The sequence below is a fragment of the Sorex fumeus genome, unplaced genomic scaffold (genome assembly GCF_029834395.1).
Source record: "Sorex fumeus unplaced genomic scaffold, SorFum_2.1 ptg000008l, whole genome shotgun sequence".
Classification (NCBI taxonomy): domain Eukaryota; kingdom Metazoa; phylum Chordata; class Mammalia; order Eulipotyphla; family Soricidae; genus Sorex; species Sorex fumeus.
Genome location: NW_026606065.1, coordinates 174,594 through 191,955, shown reverse-complemented (window position 1 = coordinate 191,955; position 17,362 = coordinate 174,594). Strand labels below are relative to the sequence as shown.

Below are 17,362 nucleotides of genomic sequence, written 5' to 3'. Positions count from 1 at the left end.
GGTGCTCAGGGGTTACTCCAGCCTTGAGCTCAAGGATCACTCCTGGTGGGACTTGAAGACCATATGTGCTGCTGGTTATTGAACTCAGGTCAGCTGCATTCAAGGCAAATGCCCTACCTGCTATACTAATCACTCCAGCCCTGTTTTAATCTTTTTGTTTTGGACTATAGCTGGCAGTACTCAGGGCTCATTCCTGGTTCTGTGCTCAGGAATTTAGGAATCGCTCCTGATGGTGCTTAGGGAACCAGATGGGGTGTCAGGGATCAAACCCAGATTGGTCACATGCAAGGCACCTTCCCCACTGTACTATTTTCTGGCCCCATACACTGTTTTTATGTACATTTTATCTGGGTTTTTTTTGGTTTTAGAATAATATATACTCCTAATAAAAACTCAAAAATTACATAAACAGGTATAAAAAAGAAGTTTAAAAGGGTGGGGAATAGGGGCTTACATGCAGCTGAGCCAGGTTCAATCCCCAGCACCATATAAAGTCTCCAGAACTCCATTAAGAGTGATCTATGAGTGCAGAGCCAGAAGTAAACCTTCAACTCTGCTGGCTGTGACCTAAAAACAACAACAACAAAAAGTAAAAAAGAGGTGATTACTACATAAAATTAATTTTTTGCATTGGAAAGGGGCTGGTAGTTGCTCCTCAGAACTCAGGGTTCACTCCTGGCTCTGCTCAGAAATCACTCCAGGCAGGGTTCAGGGGACCAGATGTCGTGCAGGTTGGGAATTTAGCTGCTTGCAAGGAAAATGCCGTATTCACTGTTACTGTCTGCCCACTGTACTATCACACGTAATACGTAAAATACTTGTGATATAATTTTTATCTTCTATTTTGACACCTATACTTGTATTTCAAGGTCATTATGATTATAAAAGTTTGAGAGCAACTCCCAACAATGCCCAGAGTACCATAGGGTGCCAGGAAATCAAACCTGAGGTTCCTGCACATACAGCTATGTGTGCCAGCCCTTTGAGCCATCTCCCAAGCCCAAGTTCTGGAAATTCTAACAATTAAAATGAGACATGAGACAAATAAGAAACATAACAGTAAGAAAGATAAGATAGTGTATCATTATTTACAGGTGATAAGGTTATAAACATTTATAACTAATAAGAAAGGTCAACAAGCTAGCCAGATAAGAAAGCAATCACCACCTTTGGGTTTCCTATACAATAACAATATCTGATAATAAATTAATGATGCAAAAGACTTCAGAGTCACAACAGCAATGATTTTACATGCATGTGTTCACACAATATATATAGACATGAATTTTTTTAAAATAATAAAAGAAACAAAACAATCTTAGTCACTTTTATTTGCTTGTTTTTTGGGCCACATCCAGTGATGCTCTGGGGTTTATTCCTAACACTGCACCAGGAATTACTCCTGGTAGTGCTTAGGGAACCATATGGGATTCCAAGGATTGAACCTGGGTCGACCACATGTGAGATAACTGCCTTACCCACTGTACTATCACTCTGGCCTTCTTTTTAAAGGTATATGAAAGCCAGGGAAATATCTCTAAGAGCTGGAGTGTATGCTCTGCAAGCAGGAGACCCAGGTGTGATCCCCAGCACTATGTGATTTCCCCAGAGAATCACAGGTGTGGCATCCAGAAATATATATATATATATGTATATATATATATACACACACACGTATATATCCATATATGTAAAAAGGTAAAGGTAAAGGCCCTCCCGTTGATCGTCGATTTGCTCGAGCGGGCCCAGTAACGTCTCCATTGGAGACTTTGTTGTTACTGTGTCTGGCATATCAAATACTCTCGGTAGCTTGCCGGGCTCTCCGAGAGGGGCGGAGGAATTGAACTCGGGTCGGCCATGTTGGCCGCTTGTAAGGCGAACGCCCTACCCGCTGTGCTATCCATATATGTATATACTAAATAAAAGCAATTTTTATGTATCTGTCAAAAATTATAAAAATTATATTGTGTAATACAAAAATAAAACTAAGATTGAATAATATACAAATAAATGGAAAGATATACCATAGCTTTCCTGAGATAAGGTTGACTGAATTTTATAAAAATGATAATAGTTTGGGGGGATCAAAGCAATAGTATGGTGGGTAGGGTGTATGCCTTGCACAGGGCCGACCCAGGTTCAATCCTCAGAATGCCTTATAGTTCCCCACAACTGCCAGGAGTGATTCCTTATCACAGAACCAGGAGTAAGCCCTGAGCACAGGGACCTGAGCATAGCCAAGTATGGTCCAAAAATAAAAACCCAAGAAGTTAATGGTTCCTAAATAAGTTTAGGAATATGCAAATTAATATATCAAGAACTGAAATGACTATATTCTTTGATCCAATAATAATTTTGCTTCCAGAGCTTTATCCTAAGAAAGCTGAAATATGCATATATAATTATGTAATATGCTTACATAGAGGATAAAGTTAATAGATTTAGGAAAATCTTTTAATTTAATGCAGCTTACCATTATGTATTGTGCACTTTCATATACCTGATTCTGTGCTAAACAGCAAAGATACAGATGGAAGAAAATAGTCATTATCCCTCTTTATAGCACAGGGTTGGAGCGATAGCACAGCAGGTAGGGTGTTTGCTTTGCATGCGGCCGACCTGGCCAACCCAAGTTTGATTCCTCCGCCCCTCTCGGAGAGCCCGGCAAGCTACCGAGAGTATCTCGCCCGCACAGCAAAGCCTGGCAAGCTACCCGTGACGTATTCAATATGCCAAACACAGTAACAACAAAGTCTCACAATGGAGACGTTACTGGGCCCGCTGGAGCAAATCAATGAACAATGGGAGGACAGTGCTACATCCCTCTTTAATTAGGCCAAAAGTCAGCTAAGCAGTTTCAAAGCAAGTTGATAAGTTAAATGACAGAGGAAAGGAAGCCTCCGAAATCCATAGGAACAGAAATTTCTTAGGTTTAAAGGTCAAGGACTTGTAGGATGTTTTTTTGTTCTTGGGTTTGTTTTTGTTTTGCCGCCCCAGTGGTGCTCAGGGTTTACTCCTGGCTCTGTGCTCAGAAATCACTACTGATAGGGCTCAGGGTGCCAGGGATTGAGCCTGTGTAAGCAACGTGCAAGCCAAATGCTCCACCCACTGAACTGTCTCTCTGGTCCTGAATAGTTTTTAAGAAGTAGAGAAAGAGGACTCCAGGCTGAAGAAACACGTGCAAGTGCTCATGGGTAAGAGAAATATGACGCCTGAAAAAAAATGGAGAAAAGTTCATTGTGATTAGAGTGTACTATTTGTAGAAAGGCTTGGAAGCAAGAATTGCAAGACATGATATGAGGTAACCTATAATCAGATTAGGAGGGCCTTGGACACCATCTGGAGTTAAGGCTTTTGTGTTTGTTTCACTATAACCTAAAGAAAAATAATATCTTTCATAATCACACCAGCCTATAAACTTCATAGGTTACATATATATGAATCATATTTTGTGACAGTATTTTTTACCGCATACAAAGTATAATTCTGAATCTTCTGTTTCATGTTCAATGTTGCTTTTTAGGGTCAGGGCCATAGTACAGTGGGTAGAGCGCTGGCCTTGCACATGGCCTTGCACATGCACATGTTCTATTCCCTGCACCCTATATGGTCCTCTGAGTCCCACCAAGAATGATCCCTGAGCACAGAGCCAGAAATAAGCCCAGAGCACCACCGGGTGTAGCCAAAAAACAAACAATGTTATATGTTTCCTGATAGTTTACACCTAGATTTTCTGTGAATTTGAAATAAGTATCCCCTTAAGTATGGTCTTAGAGAATGAAAGTGATAACAGAAGGTGACTTTACTCAAAAAGATCTCACTAGGTGAGTGAGATGAGGGTTGAAAGTCTGGAAGTGGGGAACTGGAGCAATTGTACACTGGGTAGGTCTTATGCCTTACACAAAGCCAACCTGGGTTCTATCCCCAGTGTCCCAGATGGTCCCCCAAGCACTGTCAGGAGTAATTCCAGAGCCAGGAATGACCCCTGAGCACTGGTGGGTGTGACCTTGAAACAAAAAAAGCACACAAAAAAGTCTGGATGAGAACTCTAGGGATTGCTCAGTACTAAAGTGATTGTCTTGAAGACATGACCCTGTAAGTTTGTTCCCTAATACTTCCCCACATGCCCATGTGTGATCCCAGCATTACTTTGATTTGGAATCTCCAGAGCTGCAACAAATCCTTACTATTACCAGCATATCACCAAAACTAAAGAATTGCTGCTGCACCGGTTACTACCATGCAACAACAAAAAGGGAAGGAGGGGCCCGAGCAATCGTACAGCAGGTAGGGCATTTGCCTTGCACACGGCCAACTCTGGTTCAATCAACCCTGAGCATGACTAGGAGTGAAGAGTGCAGAGCCAGGAGTAACCCGAGCCAGGAGTAACCCCTGAGCATTGTCAGGTGTGGCTCCAAAACTGAAAAAAAAAGGGGGGGGGGGGTTGGGGGGGAAAGGTGAAAAAAAAAGAAAAGAAAAAGAAAGAGAACTAGTACAGCAGCTTAGAACACCTGTCTTGCAAGAATATGGTCAAGACTGAATTCCCTGGTGTTTCACACGTGCATGTGCAATCCTGGCAACTCTGCTGTCTGCTATTCCTGGCACATGAAAGTGATTTCTGGTTGCACCTCAGTCAGATACGTGTAAACACCACAGAAATAGATGCAACCCTCAGTGAGCACTGCAACTACAAAGATGTGCAAGTGCTACAACCAGGAAGTTCGACAGCTATCAAGCAAGTGTGTGAGCACAACACCCCCAATAAGCACCATAACCACAACTGTGTGTGTCAACCAAGAGTGCCTTGTCAAGCACGTGTGCAAGTATCACAAGTAGATGAATGCAAGTGTCAGTGAGCACCAAGGCTGAGTGGACCAGCAATACGACCTGACGTGTGCTTCCTGGTGAGTACAACCACTAAAAATGTGTGAGCATCTCAGTCAGGCACATCTGCAAACCCTCATCACAGCGACCATACTAATGAAGAGAAAGGGAAAATGGGAGGGAATACACAAATTAAAAATTATCTTAAACGTAAGAAGACTGGGTCCTGGGACTGTGGTGGAGGAATATTGGTACTTTCAAGATGAAAGCAGTATGACAAAATAAATTTTGAAGCAGTATTAAACAGTACCCTGAAAGTATATGTAGTCTTGTAAATTATGGTGTCTAAATAAAAATTAAATTGAAAAATTATAGTCTTATAATCCATCATTACATCAATCACTTAATCACTGAATCACTTAACTTCCCGTTAGTCATCGATTTGCTTGAGTGGGCGCCAGTAACGTCTCCATTTGTCCCTGTCGCGTGCTAGTGTAGCCCAATGGCATCTGTTCGCTCCGGGAACATGAAGGGCCTCAAACCGATCATTCATGATCTTCACGAAGAAGTCTGACCATCTGGTAGGTGGGCGGCCACGCGGTCTTTTGACATCCCGTGGAATCCAGTCACTAACAGCTCTAGTCCAGTGGTCATCTTTAAATCTCATTACGTGACCAGCCCATCTGATTTTTGACGCCTTGGCAAATGAGACAGTGTCCCTGATTCTTGATCGTCGACGGATGTCAGAACTCCGGATTCTTTCTCTCATTTGAGTGAAACGTGATATTCCAAGCATAGCTCTTTCTATTCTTCTTTGGGAGACCTGAATAGCGTTCTCATCTTGTTTGCGTAGGGCCCAGGTCTCTGAGGCATATGTTAATGCAGGAAGAACAGTGGAATCAAAGAGATGTGCCCGGAGCCGGAGGTTCTTCGTCCTCTTAGCTATTTCTTCGACGTTCTTGAAGGCGTTCCAAGCCGCTCTCTTCCTCCTGCGCAGCTCGGGTGCCAGGTCATTTGTCATGTTGACCTCTCGACCTAGGTACACGTAGCTGTTGCATTCGGAGATGGTCGTTCCATTGAGAGCGAATGGGGCATCAAGAACGAGGCTGTTTCTCATGAACATTGTCTTCGTAAGATTCAGCTGTAGTCCTACCTTTCCACACTCATGGTCAAAGTCGGCCAGCATTTGTGCCGCTTGGCTGATGTTTGGTGTTATTAAAACAATGTCATCAGCAAAGCGGAGGTGGTGGAGTTGCCGACCATCTATCTTCACTCCCATTCCTTCCCATTCCAGTCGTCGCATGATGTTCTCGAGGGTGGCACTGAAGAGTTTCGGTGAAATGGTATCACCCTGCCAAACCCCTCTCTTGACATCAACGATCACTTCTTTGTAGAATGGTGAGATCCTGGTAGTGAATCCACAATACAGCTCACGGAGGATCTTGATGTACTGGGCTTGAATGCCCTAATTGGGTAGGGCTTCAATGACTGCTTCCGTCTCAACAGAATCAAAGGCCTTCTTTAAATCAATGAACGTTAAACAGAGCGGCATCTTGAACTCCATTGAGAAACCTCAATGACAATTACATCAATGACAACAATAAAAGATATTCCTTCTTCAAGGAGGATGAAATTTCAAAGATTTATCCTAAACTTGAAAAAACCTGAGGAATGAATATGTATGATTCCCACATATAATGAATCAAAACATTGAAATGTTGTGGGGGGGGGGCTGGAGAGATAGTACAGTGATAGAGTGTTTGACTTGCACATGGCCGATTTGGATTCAATTCCTGGCACCATACACAATCTTCGAAAAACTATCAGGAATGGGGCTGATGCAATAGTACAGTAGGTAGGGCACTTGCCTTGCACATGGCCAATCTGGGGTCAATGGTCCCCCAAATGTCCCCCAAGCACTGCCAGGAGTAATTCCTGAATGCAGAGCCAGGAATAACCCCTTAGCATTACCAGATGTATCCTTTTCATCCCCCCCCAAAAAAAATCTCATCAGTAATGATCCTTGAGCAGAGCAAGTTTATCTTAAGGACTTCCAGGTATGTCCAAAAACAAAAGCAAAAAAAAAAAAAGTCTTTTTTCTCTTTTCTCAGAGAGAACTCAAAGAACTGAGCTCATACTTTGCTTGCAGGATGCCCAAACTCTATAACATGTATAGTATTAACTATAGTACAAACTGTACTACCAGGAGCATCACCATGAGTGGGAGTTGCATATGTGGCCACTTGACACCTCTCAATTCTACAATATTGACAGTCCAGTAGGAGCACAGCAAATTAGATGGGAAAGTAGATCAATAAATAAGAACAATAACACAGAAGACTAAACTAGCACCAAACACCTCAATAAGTCCTTAATGACTTTCATAACACCATAGTGAGATATGACAATTTTCACAAATTTTCTTTTACTGAACAATTTTTGATAATTCTACTTACCATTTCATGTAACAAGCAACATAAAATATTTTTTGCCTGCTAAGGGGGCAGTCTTGGAGGGTGAGTGGGAAACTGGGGACAATGGTGGAGGGAAGATCACATTGGTGGTGGGATAGGTGCTGGGAATACTGAATACCCAAAATATAATTGTATTATGAACAATTTTGTCAACCACAGTGTGTAAGTAAAACTAATAAAGAAAAATAGTGACGACATTGAAAATTGATTACAGCTAATGAACCTTCCCATAAAATAAAATGATAAACTATTTTTAAAAAGTAAAATAAAGTTGTACCTGGAGGCCAGAGGGATGGTTCAATGTGCTGGAGCACGTGTTCCATGCAGCAGGCTCAGGTTCAGACCCTAGCACTGCAAGGTGCCCCAGCACCTCTAGATGTACTTCCCTCCAATGGGTGTGGCCTCAAAACCAAAAAAATAAAATAAAATAAAAGTTTTAACTCAAGACTAGAGAGATGGTACAGTGGGTAAAGTACTTGCCTGTCACGTGGTCAACTCTGGTTCAATCCCCAGATCCCCAGATGGTTCTCTGAGCTCTGCCAGAAGTGACCCTAAGTTACAGAGCCAGGAAGAAGCCCTGAGCACTCCAGGATTTGTGGCTCAAAACAGAAACAAACACACCAAAATGTGTTTTTCTACCTTGATACATACAACCTTTTTTGTCTTATTTGTGTGTGTGTATTTGGGGGGAGATGGGGGGATGACGACACACCTGTTGGTGCTCATCGCAACTTCCTGCTTGAAACTCTGTCACTTCTGGCTGTACTCAGGGAACAATGCAATGCTGGGGATTGAACTATCTTTTAGCAATCAAAGCCTGTCCTCAGCCTGTTGAACTACCTATCTAACCTGACACATAAAACTTTCTAATGGTCTAAAAGACAAAGTTAACATTCTTTTTCTTTTGTTGGCTCTTTGAGTCACACCCGGCAACGCTCAGGAGTTACTCCTGACTCTGTGCTCAGGAATTACTCCTGGCAGTGCTTGGGGGACCATATGGGATGCCGGGGATCGGGGATCAAAACCAGTCAGCTGCGTGCAAGGCAAACACACTCCCCACTATACTATCTCTCCAGCCCTAAAGCTCAAATTCTAAATTCTAGGACTCAGTATTCAATACTGGCGTATTACTTCCAGCCTACTGCCCTTCTCTTCTCACTCTCAAAACCCCCTACCAAGCTGTACCTTGTTCATATACATGTCACTATTCTAACCCATCCAAGATCTATTCATCATTGCCTTCCCTAACAGCAAATAAGTTCAGATTTGTTCTGACAGGAATTCTGTGGTCCTGGTTACCTAACCAGGTGAGTTTCTGAATGAGAGTGGTTAGGCCTGAGGAAGCCTCTAAGTCTTGCCATTTAAAATGTAGCTCATGGAAAATGCTCTACATCACTAATCATCAGAGAGATGCAGATCAAAACCACAATGAGATATCATTTCACACCACAGAGACTGGCCCACATCCACAAGAACAAAAGCAACCGGTGCTGGCGCGGATGTGGCGAGAAAGGGACCCTCCTTCACTGCTGGTGGGAATGCCGGCTGGTCCAACCCTTTTGGAAAACAGTATGGACGATTCTCAAAAAATTAGAATTTGATCTGCCATTTGACCCAGCTATAGCACTCCTGGGAATATATCCCAGAGAGGCAAAAAGGTATAGTCAAAGTGACATCTGCAATTGTTTGTTCATTGCAGCACTCTTTACAATAGCCAGAATCTGGAAAAAACCTGAGTGCCCAAGAACAGATGACTGGTTAAAGAAACTTTGGTACATATACACAATGGAGTACTATGTAGCTGTTAGAAAAGATGAAGTTATGAAATTTACATACAAGTGGTACTACATGGAAAGTATCATGTTAAGCGAAATGAGTCAGAAAGAGCGGGATAGACACAGAAAGATTGCATTCATCTGGGGAACATAAAGTAACAAAAAGGGAGAGTGACACACAGGAATGGCTGAGATTAGTACCAGGAATTTTGCTCCATGAATGTAAGGCCAGCCACAGACTCTAGGTGAAAAGGAAGCTCAGATAGAGAAGAGAGTACCAAATGAAGGGTATTGTGAGGGCCCTCCCAGGGTGGGAGAAGCATGCTGAAGGTAGTCGATAGACCAAACATGATTGCCACTCAAAGCCTCTCTTGCAAAACACAGTACCCAAAAGAAGAGAGAGAGAACAGGGGGGAATACCCTGCCACAGAGGCAGGATGGGACGGGGCGGGGGGGATGAGGGGGGGGGGGATGCTGGGACCCATGGGGATGGATGACGGGCACTGGTGGAGGGATGGGGACTTGATCATTGTATAACTGAAACCCAAGCACAAAATTTGTAAGCCTATAACTGTACCTCATGGTTTTTCACTAATAAAAAAAGAAAAAAAAATGTAAAAATAAATAAATAAATAAATAAAATGTAGCTCATGGATGGATCATCACAGGTTTCATGTGGAAACTTTCAGAAGTGTAGGTGCTCTTGAATCTCACCCTAGACCAACCTACCAGATTTAACAGTTTCACAAGATCATGAGATGATTTGCATGCATTTGGGAATGTATACATACTCTTACAGAGCTAGAGGCCCAGCGTGGGCGAGTATATTCCTTGGCCTGACGGTAATACAGTGCCCCACATCAAGGGGCAAAGCTGGTCAGGCAGTGTGTAGGCTGGATTTCAGATCTTCTCCCTTGAACCAATCTTTCTTGGGCGGATGAGGGTCATGGGCACATCCAGTAGTGCTCAGGTCTTACTCCTATCTCTGTGCTCAGGGATCACTCCTGGCAGGCTCAAGAGGCCATACGGCAAACACCTTACTCACCATGCTCTCTCTGGCCTCATCCTTCAACATCTTTGATATAGAAAACAATCTGGGGCAAACTTGGCAAGGCTCAGACAACTTTAAAGCAGACTTAATATTTACAATTCTGACTTAATGTTTACAATTCTATTCATTCATGCTATATAAGGATTGATGAAGAGCAGCCTAATATGAACACACAATTTTCTGGGTTTAGTACATTATATCTAGTATTTATGTATCTAAAACATGAAGTAAAGTGCACGGTAGTATTATGTAAGTCTGATAGGTGTATCATTAAAAATCAGCGTGAGATAGTACAGCAAGAAGGGCACTTGTCTTGGACACAGCTGACCTGGATTCAATTCCCACCACCCCGTATGGTCTCCAAAGTCCGCCCTGAGTGATCCCTGAGTACGAGCCAGCAATAAGCCCTGAAGGCCACCAGGTGTGGTCTTAAAACAAACATGTGAGAGCCAGAGGGATAGTTCAACTAGCAAGTTAGAGTGCATGCTTTGCAAATAGAAGGCCTAATTTCTATCCTCAGCACCACATGGTCCTCTAATTCTCACACATAGAGCCAGAAGGAATTACCACTGAATGCCAACATCCCCAACTTATCCCCCACACCAAAAAAAAAAAAAACCAACCAACCAACCAAACAAAAGAACCAGGGCCAGAAATATTATAAAGGAGGTAAGGCATTTGCTTTGCCTGCAGCCATCCCATTGGAATCCCCCACACTACATATGGTCCAGGTAGAGGCAGAGCTCTGGACTTGTCTGCATTAAGTCCAGAATGTGACTCCAGACAACTACAAAACTGTGTGACCCCTCTGACACCACATAACCACAAGAAAAGGGATTACAGGCTCCCTTTTCTGCTATTTTCAGCCTTAATTTTAATATTTAGAGGGCTTACTCCTGGCTCTGTGCTCAAGGATCACTGGAGGTCCTTAGGGAACCATTATTAAATCTTAGGGCACAGGTCAAACCTGGGTCAGCTATGTGCAAGGCAAGAAGCCTATGCACTGTACTATCTCTCCAGGATCTTTTTTAACTTTAATGTTCCAAGCCACTGCTGATCATTATTAGCTCATATTTTGCAAAAATGTTGGGGGCTAGAGTGATATATAGTACAGCAGATAGGGTGGCTAACCTGGGTTTGATCCCTGGCATCCCTTGAGCACTGCCAGGGGCAATTACTAAGTGCAGAGCCAGGAGTAACTCCTGAGCATCACCCAGTATAACCCAAAAAGCAAAAAAATTTTCCCATTAGGTGAGAAATCTCTTTATTGATGATCCCTTCTATTAAGGAAAAAAAGAATCAATCTTTTTTTCACTCAGTAGGAATCAATAGATTTCTCACTTATTTACCAATTACTATAGTTCATTAGATTTGGAAATTCCTCTATTTCCAAATTCTGAATGCTAATTTCATTAGTCTCTTCTAACAAGGAACATCATACTTTCATCAGGGCGAGAGTGACAGCTCAAAGGACTACAGTTCTGCTGGTAGGAGAGCTAGGATTCCACCCCTGGCATCAGTCTAAGCATTGCTGAGAAGTGACCTCTTTAAAACCAAAGTAGAAGTAGCTTCCAAGGATGAGGACAGGTCACCAGGAATGATCCCTGAGCAGAGCCAGGAAGTCCAGAGCACCCCTATGTGGGGTCCAAAAAACACAGAACTCAAGTTTTCACTTGAGTGAAAGGTTGTTCTACTGTACCACTGAACCATACTAGTATTTGATTAAATTTTATTCCACAGTATTCTATGTATTACCAATTTAACCTGGATCACACAAATTTACAAAGTAAATAATTTTAAGCTTGACAAGTAAAGTAACTGCATGAAAAGAGGTCAGAGGGCTTAAAAACAAATTTGGCTTGTTTCATAACATTGTATTTGATGTTTGCCAACTTTAACAAAAGGGTATGCTCCCCAATTCTGGTTTTGCTCAGATCCTAGTCTCTCATTATTCAGTTATTATTTGCTGTACAAACATGTACAGGCAAAGATTTAAGACTTTGAATCTTAATGGATTAAACTAGTTAGGACTTCTCAAGTAGAACTGGACAAAGGAAATTTTAGGGATCTGTTAGTTCATGCATGTCAAAATAGCTATGAAAATCAAGGATGTGCCAGAAATATGTAAAAATCACCTTTGGAATAAAATGCAGTTGATATTAATTACTATCCGGGCATGTTACTTGGCAGTAGCATATTAAACTATTTAAGGGGATTAATGTTGAATCAAGATCAACTCCCACCATAGCATCTACATACTTGAATCGTCACCTTGAAATTTAAATGCATGAGGCCCGTAACTTTTTATAACAAATTTTATCATATACCTCTTTATGAAAGTTTTCATTAGGCACAGAAATCACCATGGGTTAAGACCAGTCATCACACCCAACTTTCTAATTGTCCTAAGTATCCAGCTTTCTTTTTCAGTTTCTTCATTCCTATCCTATTTTCAGCCTAAGCATACTTTCAAATTTATAGGGAGTGAACACTGTTATCAGACTGATCACTTCGTTTCTCACTTCTACTAGGCTGTCAGGATTCTTACCTCCATAGGAATCCAGAAACACCTGGAATACTGTATCCACTCAAAGGCAACGTTTCACACCTCACTTAATAAACAGTATCTTTCACTCATCTTTTATTATAGTTATCTATTTTTATTTCCAAATAAGTGATCAAGGGGACTTGGGGAAATTGTGCACTAGTGTGCCCGCCATCACACATTAAAAAACCAACACTTCGCCTTGACTCGAAATGCTTTTCTCTTTCCAGGTCCACAAAACCATGTTTTCCAAATCACCCTTTTCATAAGTGTATCCTTTGGCTGTAGCTCTAGAAAAAGAAAACAAAGATAAGCTAAACTATCATTTTTTTACTAAATTACTGTTAAGTAAACATTTATGCTCTTTAGTGATCCCTCAGAAGCCATATTCCTCTAGGGCTTTTTCAACAGAAATTCAGGTTTGGGAAATGATCATCTTAAATGAGACCAAGGATTAGCTATCCCAATTGCCCAGAAATCAAACAAAAATCAACTCACAGAAATGGGTCACAGCAGTAACTTCACAGCAAAATGGACTTTGGATGGACAGCGGCCCCTCACTGCTGGCAGAGGGAAAGAATACTGTGAGCTATAAACCCCTTTGAAAGTCGATAAAAATATTAAGACCCCCCCTCAGTTATATGCAAGCTAAAAAGCCAGGCCAATCAAGGATGTGCTATCCTCCTGCGAAGAGTGGTCTTCCATCTCAGAAGCCGAATCCGTAACATGTTTTTTTCTTCAGGTCGTCAGTTTCGGGATAGGTTTCATCATTGATCAGACCAAAATCCGTTAGCTGGGCCACGAGGATAAGCACCAAAACCTTAGGGACAAGTAGCAGGGACTCGGAGGGCTTCACTCACACAACGTTCTCCGAAGACTGACTGTTGGTCCGACATCAGCAGTTCCCCGGCAGAGTCACTGTTAATCACAGAAAGGAATTCTTTTCCCCACTGACCCAGCACGCGGGCTAACAGGCATGCCTCTGCCAGAATCAAAACACCGTTTCAACACACACCTGGCACAGACGTCAGGTTTGGCTCAAGTGGCTTTCCGAGCCGCCTCTCCCCGAATCCTGCGGTTCTCCCCCTGCACCTAAAGAAACAGCACCCAGCTCGAGACCGCCGCTCCGCACGCCCCGACTGTGCCCCCGACAGGTCGGCCTCGGTCCCAACCAGACCCGCAGCGCTTACCCGAGCATCCCAGGCGAGGGCTCCCTTCGGCCTCGGGAGCCACCGTCCCCCGCGAGCCATGGCTCAGTCCGGCCCTGCAGCTCGGGCGCCACTACAGGGCGGTAAAAAGAGCAACAGAACCCTCAGTTACCAAAGGACAGCCACCCAGGCCTGCGAACCCCGCGCTATCCGCCTGTTGCTGGCGGTCTTCCACCTCAGAAGCCGAATCCGTAACATGTTTTTTTCTTCAGGTCATCAGTTTCGGGATAGACTTCATCATCGATCAGACCGCAGTTCCCCTAGCTAAGTCCCCGTGACGGGGACCAAAAGCACCGCGGCAGGTGGCAAGAGCTCCGAGGGGCTTCCTCCACGCAACCGGGCGGTGTCGGTCCAGTCGGGGACAGAACCTTTTGTTCAGAAACACTCGCCACGTTTACCCCCAGTCTGCGTTGCTCGCGACGCTTTGGTGAGATCCGGCCCCAGATGCTGGGATTAAGGGTCTCCTCCCACGCCACGCACGCGCAGCCATCGGGGACAGGGCGTGTCCCCAGCCAACTTGGCCCCGTCCGAGTCTGCAACCACGACCCAGGAGCCAGGCGAGGCCGAGGGCCTGGGCACAAACGCAGGTCTCGCATCTTGCACTTCAAGCACGAGTCCTATGAACCCACAGTTCAGGGAAACCCCAACGGTCTAGCCTGCGTTGCCTTAACCGATTTGGAACCGCGTCCGCGACGTCCGCCTTACCTCGGGCCCACAGCCGCCGCCTCGCAACGCCGCCGCCGCAAAAGGAAGCGCCGCGGCGCCTGCAGCCCCCTATATAGCCTCTCGCGGCTCAGAACGAGGCTGCCCCTCCCTCTCGCTCCGATTGGAGCAGGGCGAGGAAGGGGCGTGGCCAGCCCGGCAGGACGAGCCCGAGAGCGCGCGCGGCGGTTCCTTTCTTACGCGCGCTCGTTCCGGGGCGTGGCGCGCGCGCCGCCGTTCCGCGCGCGCCCGCCGCGGCCGTCGCGTGTCCGCAGCGCGCCGCGAGCGGTGGCTCCGCAGACAGGCCCTACGTGGCGCGGGAGTGGCGCCAGAATTCAAACGAGCGCCGCGCTTGCAGGCGCGGGCTCACCTCCGGCTCGCGGCCTCGCCCTGCGGGGCCGGGCCGGGACGCTCCGGGCGGCCTGGCCCTGTCGCCACGTGGAAACTCAGACCTCTGAGCGACCCCGCGGAGCAGAAGGCGAGCTGCGGGCTTGGCAGCTGGCGCGGGCGCGGGCGCGGGCGCACGGCCGGCGGCAGCCGCGAAAAGGACGGGCGGACCCTGGTCGCGGCACGGCCCCCCGCCCCCGCCCAAGGGGAGCTGGCGGGTCGCGCGCCAAGGGGAGCGAAAACGCCGCGCCCCTCCCCAGCAGGCTTCCCGCCGGAGACCTCCGGACCGCGGTGCCGCACGGACGGGGCGCTCTCAGCCCCGGCCCGGGTTCGCCGCGCGCTTTCCTAGGCCCGGCGCTGCTGTTGCGCCCGGCCCAGCCGCGGTTTCTCCCCGAGACAGCGACCCCGACAGGCCCTCGGCTTAGCAGAGGCGACGGTGCTTAAGGCGCCTTGGAAAACGTTGCTGAGTTGGTCGATTTGGTTGCAACGTCCGGTGGTGCTCGGGGTTTACTCCTGAATCTGCGTCCAGGGATAATCACTCCCGGCCGGAGTGCGCGTGCGCGTGCGCGTGCGCGTGCGCGTGTTTTACTACTGAATCTGTGTCTAGGGCTGGAGTGTGTGTGTGTGTGTGTATGTGTGAGTGAGTGTGTTTTACTCCTGAATTTGTGTCCAGGGATCTCTCCTGGCCGGAGTGTGTGTGTGTGTGTGTGTGTGTGTGTGTGTGTGTGTGTGTGTGTTACTACTGAATCTGTGTCTAGGGCTGGAGTGTGTGTGTGTGAGTGAGTGAGTGTGTTTTACTCCTGAATCTGTGTCCAGGGATCTCTCCTGGCCGGAGTGTGTGTGTGTGTGTGTGTTACTACTGAATCTGTGTCTAGGGCTGGAGTGTGTGTGTGAGTGAGTGAGTGTGTTTTACTCCTGAATCTGTGTCCAGGGATCTCTCCTGGCCGGAGTGTGTGTGTGTGTGTGTGTGTTACTACTGAATCTGTGTCTAGGGCTGGAGTGTGTGTGTGTGAGTGAGTGAGTGTGTTTTACTCCTGAATCTGTGTCCAGGGATCTCTCCTGGCCGGAGTGTGTGTGTGTGTGTGTGTTACTACTGAATCTGTGTCTAGGGCTGGAGTGTGTGTGTGAGTGAGTGAGTGTGTTTTACTCCTGAATCTGTGTCCAGGGATCTCTCCTGACCAGAGTGTGTGTGTGTGTGTGTGTGTGTGTGTGTGTGTGGTTTACTTCTGAACCTGTGTCCAGGGTCAGAGTGTGTGTGTATGTGTGTGTGTGTGTGTGTATGAGTGTGTTTTACTCCTGAATCTGTGTCCAGGGATCTCTCCTGGCCGGAGTGTGTGTGTGTGTGTGTGTGTGTTTTACTACTGAATCTGTGTCTAGGGCTGGAGTGTGTGTGTGTGAGTGAGTGAGTGTGTTTTACTCCCGAATTTGTGTCCAGGGATCTCTCCTGGCCAGAGTGTGTGTGTGTGTGTGTGTGTGTGTGTGTGTGTGTTCTGAACCTGTGTCCAGGGCCAGAGTGTGTGTGTGTGTGTGTGTGTGTATGAGTGTGTTTTACTCCTGAATCTGTGTCCAGGGATCACTCCTGGCTGGAGTGTCTGTGTGTGTGTGTGTGTGTGTGTGTGTGTGTGGTTTACTCCTGAATCTGTGTCCAGGGCTGGCATGCGTGTATGTGTGTGTGGTTTACTTCTGAATCTGTGTCCAGGGGCGGAGTGTGTGTGTGTGTATGAGTGTGTTTTACTACAGAATCTGTGTCCAGGGCTGGTGTGCGTGTGTGTGTGTGTATGTGTGTGTGTGGTTTACTCCTGAATCTGTGTCCAGGGGCGGAGTGTGTGTGTGTGTGTGTGTGTATGAGTGTGTTTTACTCCCGAATCTGTGTCCAGGGATCACTCCTGGCTGGATTGTCTATGTGTGTGTGTGTGTGGTTTACTCCTGAATCTGTGTCCAGGGATCATTCCTGGCTGGAGTGTGTGTGTGTGTGTGTGTGTGTGTGTGTGTGTGTGTGGTTTACTCCTGAATCTGCGTCCAGGGCCAGAGTGAGTGTGTGTGTGTGTGGGGGGGGGGGGGTTACTCCTGAATCTGAGTCCAGGGATCATTCCCAGCCAGATTGTCTGTGTGTGGGGGGGGCGGGGCGGAGGATTGTTGTTAGGGGTCCATCTGGGGTGCCAGGGATCTAACCCAGGTGGTGCAAGATGAGTTCCCTACTCGCTGTAATATCCCTTGAAGCCTCGATTGCTATTTTAACTTTCACTCTGCTAGGTTTTGAAATTCAGAAGAAAGATTGATTAGACAAACGTCTTAGACCATACACTTAATCACACTTAATCACTTAACTTCCCATTAGTCATCGATTTGCTCAGGCGAGTCGTCGATTTGCTCGAGTGGGCGCCAGTAACGTCTCC

The 17,362-nt window shown here is 45.9% G+C and overlaps 1 long non-coding RNA gene and 3 other non-coding genes across 5 annotated transcripts; all 4 read right to left on the bottom strand.

Moving 5' to 3' along the window:
- Positions 1 to 12,763: 12,763 nt before the first annotated feature.
- LOC130019322 (uncharacterized) lies at positions 12,764 to 14,621 on the bottom strand. 2 transcript variants are annotated; one of them, XR_008791750.1, is made up of 6 exons: positions 14,583 to 14,621; positions 13,860 to 13,950; positions 13,685 to 13,761; positions 13,530 to 13,587; positions 13,168 to 13,232; positions 12,764 to 12,959 (listed from the first exon to the last, which is right to left on the bottom strand). It is a non-coding gene; the product is annotated as an uncharacterized LOC130019322 (long non-coding RNA). The 2 variants fall into 2 exon arrangements; XR_008791749.1 differs by having other exon boundaries at positions 13,168 to 13,229.
- On the bottom strand, positions 13,041 to 13,113 carry LOC130019514 (small nucleolar RNA SNORD50). The gene has a single exon (XR_008791834.1). It is a non-coding gene; the product is annotated as a small nucleolar RNA SNORD50 (small nucleolar RNA).
- On the bottom strand, positions 13,373 to 13,445 carry LOC130019512 (small nucleolar RNA SNORD50). The gene has a single exon (XR_008791832.1). It is a non-coding gene; the product is annotated as a small nucleolar RNA SNORD50 (small nucleolar RNA).
- Positions 14,051 to 14,123, bottom strand: LOC130019513 (small nucleolar RNA SNORD50). The gene has a single exon (XR_008791833.1). It is a non-coding gene; the product is annotated as a small nucleolar RNA SNORD50 (small nucleolar RNA).
- Positions 14,622 to 17,362: the final 2,741 nt, after the last annotated feature.